Here is a 5921-nt window from a genome sequence, read left to right as displayed (position 1 = left end):
CCCGGATATCTCTGCGCGGCGGCTCCCGCGGTCAATCAATCTCAGCCCTTCACTGCCGCCCCGCCCCACCCTGCACCCGCCAATCCGCACCGCCTCCACCCCAGCTAAGCCCCTCCTTTCCTTTCCATTGGCTGTGAGCGCGCGTTCGCCGGGTCCAGCCAGCCCCGCGCAGGACCCAAAGCGCCCGCCCCCGCGGCTCCTTCTGCCTACCGCCTCTCAGTGTAACTCGAGTTCCGCGTCCGCTGACTGCGGGTCCCGTCTGCTGCTTCCCCGCCCAGCTTCCCTCCGGCTCCCTTCTTCTCTCTTCCCTCCACCCCCTTCCGCGAATTACTGTTTTCTTGCGCCCAATAGAAACGAGTGACGGCAACTCTCACTCTCGCCGGCGTTACAAAGGAACTGGCCTTTGACCTCTTCTTGAATTAATGTGATCGGATTCACCTTACCCCCAAGTTTTGTTTTTTTTGATCACCCCTCCCCCGCCCTGCCTTCGCCAGCTCCTTGGAGGAAGCTGGCGCTTCTACCCAGTGCTGTGCGGCAGGTCCACTCTCAGCCAATCACATCTGGGGAACCGCTTTCTGAGCCTGTTGCGAACGTTTGGTAAAGCCAGCGCAGAGGCGCTTGGAGGTCGAATGACACCCGAGGTCGGAGCAGGTCGGATGGGCGGGGAAGGTACCCGCCAGCTCCCGGAGGAATTCGCTGGCAGCTGCCCGAGGCTTGGGTGTTCTTGTTTCTTTGACTTTTCCCTTCCTGAAAGCTGCGAGAAGGGGTCTGAGAGTGGGCGAACTTCAACGTGTTCGGTTACAGTGTCATTAGATTAATAAGAGTGGTGAGTTTTTATGCAGTATAGAGTAATTATGCCCCGATTTTGTTGTTGCTCAGTGGCTTTTCCACAAATTTCCAGTCCATTAGCAGATTAATTCAGTGGCAGGTCAGTTTCTACTTTTGCGATTGGATAGTTCCCAAAATGAGGGGAAAAAATTGTCTGCAAGGATAGAAGCTGCCAAGTGGAGACATAGGAAAGCAGTTGTGAGATTGATGATAGGTTCCAATTTGTTATCAGGTGTGAAGAGGTTTCTAGTCCCAAGAATGGCCTCAAGGCTGGGAGCCACTTCATACTCCCCTCACCTTTGCCGTTCTCCAAACAGCGCAGGGCTGCCATTTTACATCCACTTACATTCAAATTGCAGTGTGCAACTCTACGCGCTAGGTTACTCAGAATCTCTAAGTAAGAATTTCCTATCAACCACGGACATGTTAATGTTCCACATGTCATAATGTGCTAATCAATGCGCCAGGATAATTGGGGGGCAAACCTTGGGTCTCACCAGTTTACTCATTAAACACATTGTAAATTGCTCAAACCACTTGATCTCTAATGGAGGATGCCTGCTGTTTTTACTGTAACTTTTCATTACTTAACTTATTACGTACTATAGTGATTCAAGCGGTAAACACACTTTTCACTACCCACGATATAATCCAAGTCTTCTCTATATCCATTATATGCTTAGTAATAGCTTGAGTTGCCTGGAGAAATGACTTTGGCGGGGAGGGGGCTATCTGACATTTTTAGATAATGCTGTGGACTAAATACTATAAGACCAAAAATTTACTCTCTTGCAATTACTAAATATTATCAATGAAATACAATTCATGAGTTACTAGTAAATGTCTGTTAAAAAGTAATCAACACTGTTTTTGAAAGTATTTTGCTAACAAAGACTAACAGTAAAATTTAGTTTTTTTCTCTTAACCCAAAATTTAATTCGACCCCGATGAAAGAAGCATCCCACTTTATTGACCATAGTTCAAAACATATAGGCAAGAGTTAAGAATCAATAAATTAAGTTTCGTTTGAGTATCTCCAATTGTGACTTCCTATGATTTTTTTTTTGTCCTCCCCCAACCCCTGCCATCCTGCTCCTTAAGTACACGAGTGCTGTAGATTTTCTTATCAACAGAGGGCGTCCTCGAGTCGCGACTGCAAATTCTTGTGTCGTGAACGGAACTGTTCTTCAGAGGAAAACTTCATCTCTAAGGTGCTTTATTGCTCCTCTGTTGTAAAATTTGACAAGCTCAAGATTTATAAGCCTAACAATTCACTTTTTATTGCTGCATAAGTGTTCAGCCGCTAGAAGAAAACGCTAATTTTCACAATTAAACCGCAAGGTGGTTCCTATTTTCAAGACATGAGGTCATTTGACACACTCGCGGGTATATTTGGACTGTTAGCAAGATCCGGATCGGCTTGGAAAGCAAGAGCTTGGTGAATGAATGGTCGCTTATAGCGCAGCCACTCCTGAAGCTCGAGTGCTGCAACTTAAGGAGGATATTAGACTCTACAAAGAAAAATACGGGGAGGGAGCTAGGACACAAACATGAAATCGATGACTTATAAAAGTTTTATATTTAAGCAGAAAAAATCATGAGTGACTGACAACTTGTACGACTCAAAAATCCACCCTGTTTCTTGACAATTGTACTCTTTCTCCCTTCGTTTTTGTTTCACGGAGGAAAGACGAGACCAGAAGAGTACCTTCTGGGGGTCCAGCAAGGAATACCATGGTATGAACGTGCAAGTGGATGGAATTGAAACACCTACCAGAAACATTAATGGATTCTAACAAGGTGCCGTTTCATTTTCTGAAGCTCTGCGTGATGTCTTAACTGTTCCCCGGAAACTGTTCTCGTTTTCCAAAAATCTAAACACGAAGATCTCTGCTTAACAGATCACCTACGGCTGAGGAGCCAGGAATCAGAACCGGGGTTACTATTTGTGCAGCCCATTCTAGAGTAAGGTCTCCCCCGCTGCTCCCCAGTCCACTGTGTACGCAAAGCAAGGGCTGCAATAGCCCAGAGTCCGACAGCCCAGCGGCAAGCAGCTCGTGGTTTGTACTTACATCATTCTTAACCCTTCCGCTCCTGGAGGGGGCTTGGCGAGATCAGGGGCCCCCCGTGCTCCGGACCATGCAGGACCTGGGTGTGAGAGAAAAGCCCCAGAGCTTGGCATGAGCGCTGCGCCCCCGGAGGGAGAGAGCCCAGGGCATGCGAGGGGTTCATCACCCGCGCGTACACAACGGGCCCCCGCGATCCCTGCGGGCTCCGCCGCTGCTCGCACCGCTCAAAGCGGCAGGTGCAAAAAGCATTTGGGAGCCGCTTGCCAGCGCGCGGAGGTAATGCGCTTCCTGTCCATTTATCTCAGGAAACCAGCGCAGCCTGCCCTTCGAAACAAAATTAACCTCTCATTAGCCAGCCACTCATTCCCAAGAAGGCCTTAAAAGCTTTACCAGCTTGCTAATGTATTTAGGCTTTTCTTCTAGGCAAACGCAGCCGCGGTAGGTCGTGACTGCCATCAGCCCTGGGGGTTCCTCTGGGTTCCTCCAGGAGCCAACCTCCTACCTCTCTCCAGCCTAAAGTCTGTGAAACACTGGCCAACCCAGGATTCCAGTTTGCAGTATCGGTCAGACCCGACACCTCTGAACGAACTTCACGTCGAAACAAGTTTCCACTAATTTCATGGGTTCTCCTCCCATCAAAGCCTCAGCTGCCCTGTCCTCGAGGAACGGGGAAGGGCACCCGAGAAGGGCTTCAATGGACTGCTGTCCCCGGGCCGTGGGCGCTGATTGCCTTAGGGAGCGCCAGCCCTGTCCTGAGCGGGTGCAGACAGCGTTGAAGGGGGTTATGGGGCAGGGTAAACTAGGATCTAGCCGGTTCCAGGCGTGAAGAATCAAATATGATCCTAGGTCTGCAAGTGGTGAAAAGGGGCCTTTTGGAGAGCCAGGGCTTTCTCACCCTGGCCCCCCGCAGCCCTGAGGCTGGCAGATTTATACCACACAGGTGGATGGAGACCTAAACAAAACAGTCACGGCCGCTGCCTGCCGCTCGCCCCCCACGTCCCCCTGGCCCACCGCAAACTTCAGCAAAATAAACAACTCACCACAGGCATTCCCTTGTCTGCAGCGCGACGCTTGCCAGCTGGGAAAATAAGCTGCAAGCCACGCGGCCGAGGCGCAGAGGGAAGGCAGCGAGGCGCCCGCCCCTCACCCCCAGGTTGGGGGCAGCGGTACCCAGGGGCGAGAGGGAGGCTCCGCCTCAGGAACCGCTCTCCCACATCCCAGACTACGGAGTGAGCTCCAGGCGAGGGGCTGCGCCCTTCCAGCCAGCGCGATCTCTCTGCCACCTAGGGGAGAGGGCGGGGAGCCAAATCCCTCAACCCCCCTTTCCCCCTACCGGCTTCCTCGAAGCTTTCTCCCTACTCCTGCCTCAAAGAGGGCCAAACAGAGCTCCCCCTTGCCCCCGGCAGACCCTCTAGAGCCACAACTCCCCCTGCCGGCGCTACCCGGATTGTTCCAGCACGGCTGAAGTGTGGGGGTGTAAGAGCACCCCAGACCCCCGCTTCCAGGTCCGGGCTCAGCTCTCTCCTCTTCCCCCTCCCCCAGCCTGGTCTTGCACAAAGACGCCTTTCACGCCGCCAGCGCCACCCTCCGCGCCGCCCTCCAGGCCGGCCGCGCTGCCTTTGCCCACCCGCGGCACCAACCGGTTCCTGGTGGGTGATTGTGCCAGTCGTCGCCGGAGCAGGGGGGTAGCCGACGCGTGCAGGCTCTTCCCTCTCGGCGTTTCGGCATAAATAACAGATGCGTTACCTCCGTCCCCTTCCACTTTCTCTAGCTGTCCACCAGCAGCCATAAAATGCACCCCTTCCTGTCCTTAATGATCCTTGAGGGTCTTCCTAGTGTGCCTAAACGTGGAGGAAGGTGGCAGGAATGGTCCTCTGGACTCCGCCGAAATAAGGAATACAGTGATCTTTCCTGTCCACTTAAGGTGCCAGTACGACATTACATTTTAAGAAAGCCCAGGATAAAGAGTTGAGGGTAATGAGGAGTGACAGGGTCGAAAGAGACAACTAAGGCCCAGGTGAGGAAGTGTTTCGTAAAGAACAAGCCCACGAAATGTTCGAGGGATGACAGTCGCTACGATCAGCGTGGGAGGCATGGAGGGCAAGAAGAACGCGATTGACTTTCTTCCCTAGGGTGATCTTCCAAAGTTGAAAATAAGCTTCGCAGATATTCAGAGGCAGCTATTCAGTGAGTTCAATGCCTGAAACCAGGAGACTGCTTCTCTTAGTCAAGGCAAATGTCCAAGCATCTCGACCGAGGGAATGCACTTCTTGCTCCTTAGGAGTATCTATAATCCTCTCCAGCTTTGCTTAGCCTTCTCCTCCCCCAATTCCTCCTTATAGTTTCTCGGTCTAACGCTAGAGGCAGCATAGGGCAGTGTAAAGAGGGCATTGAGTGGGAATCTTAGGCAACTGATTTAACGTCTTTGGATCTTGGGGTCACTATCAAGAAAGAGTGTGTGAGGAGCAATGGCCAGGTTCCTTCCTGTTCTCAAATTCCATGACAAGGGACACCTCCTTGCACCCTCTGAAGGTTCCCTGAAGTGTTTTCCCACCTTGCTTTGTCTTTTACAAATACCAGTCAAATTGAAAAAGAAAAAAAAACAACCACCTCCCCAAATAAAAATCAAGTTGTTTCAAGGTAAATGTAATGACAATCTGAAACATACTGTTTTGCTGACAATTAAAAAAAATAAAAAATTAAAAAAAACCTGTCTCTGCTACTGGTCCACAGAAACAAGAAATTTTAATATCCCCACTTGCTTTGCCTTTGAAAAGCCACTCCACCAATCAGTAAAGTAAAGCTTTGATTTAGAAACTAAAGGCTAGTCTCCTGTGTTTTTCTTTTCCCTTCGACCAACACAAAGACAAGCTGCAGCACAAAATAATGATGAACAAGAGTTCAAAGCATGCTCAGAGAGCCGGCCCAGAAGATGTTTTCTAAGGCAGCCCCAGCACTTCAACACTCCCCTGCTAAGCTGGCTTTCAACAGTACTTAAATAGCAGGCACAAGCTGACAAAATTC

Source organism: Cynocephalus volans, chromosome 2 (genome assembly GCF_027409185.1).
Source record: "Cynocephalus volans isolate mCynVol1 chromosome 2, mCynVol1.pri, whole genome shotgun sequence".
In the NCBI taxonomy this organism is placed as follows: domain Eukaryota; kingdom Metazoa; phylum Chordata; class Mammalia; order Dermoptera; family Cynocephalidae; genus Cynocephalus; species Cynocephalus volans.
The sequence above is the reverse complement of the archived record's forward strand: the minus strand, read 5'-3'. Positions refer to the sequence as shown.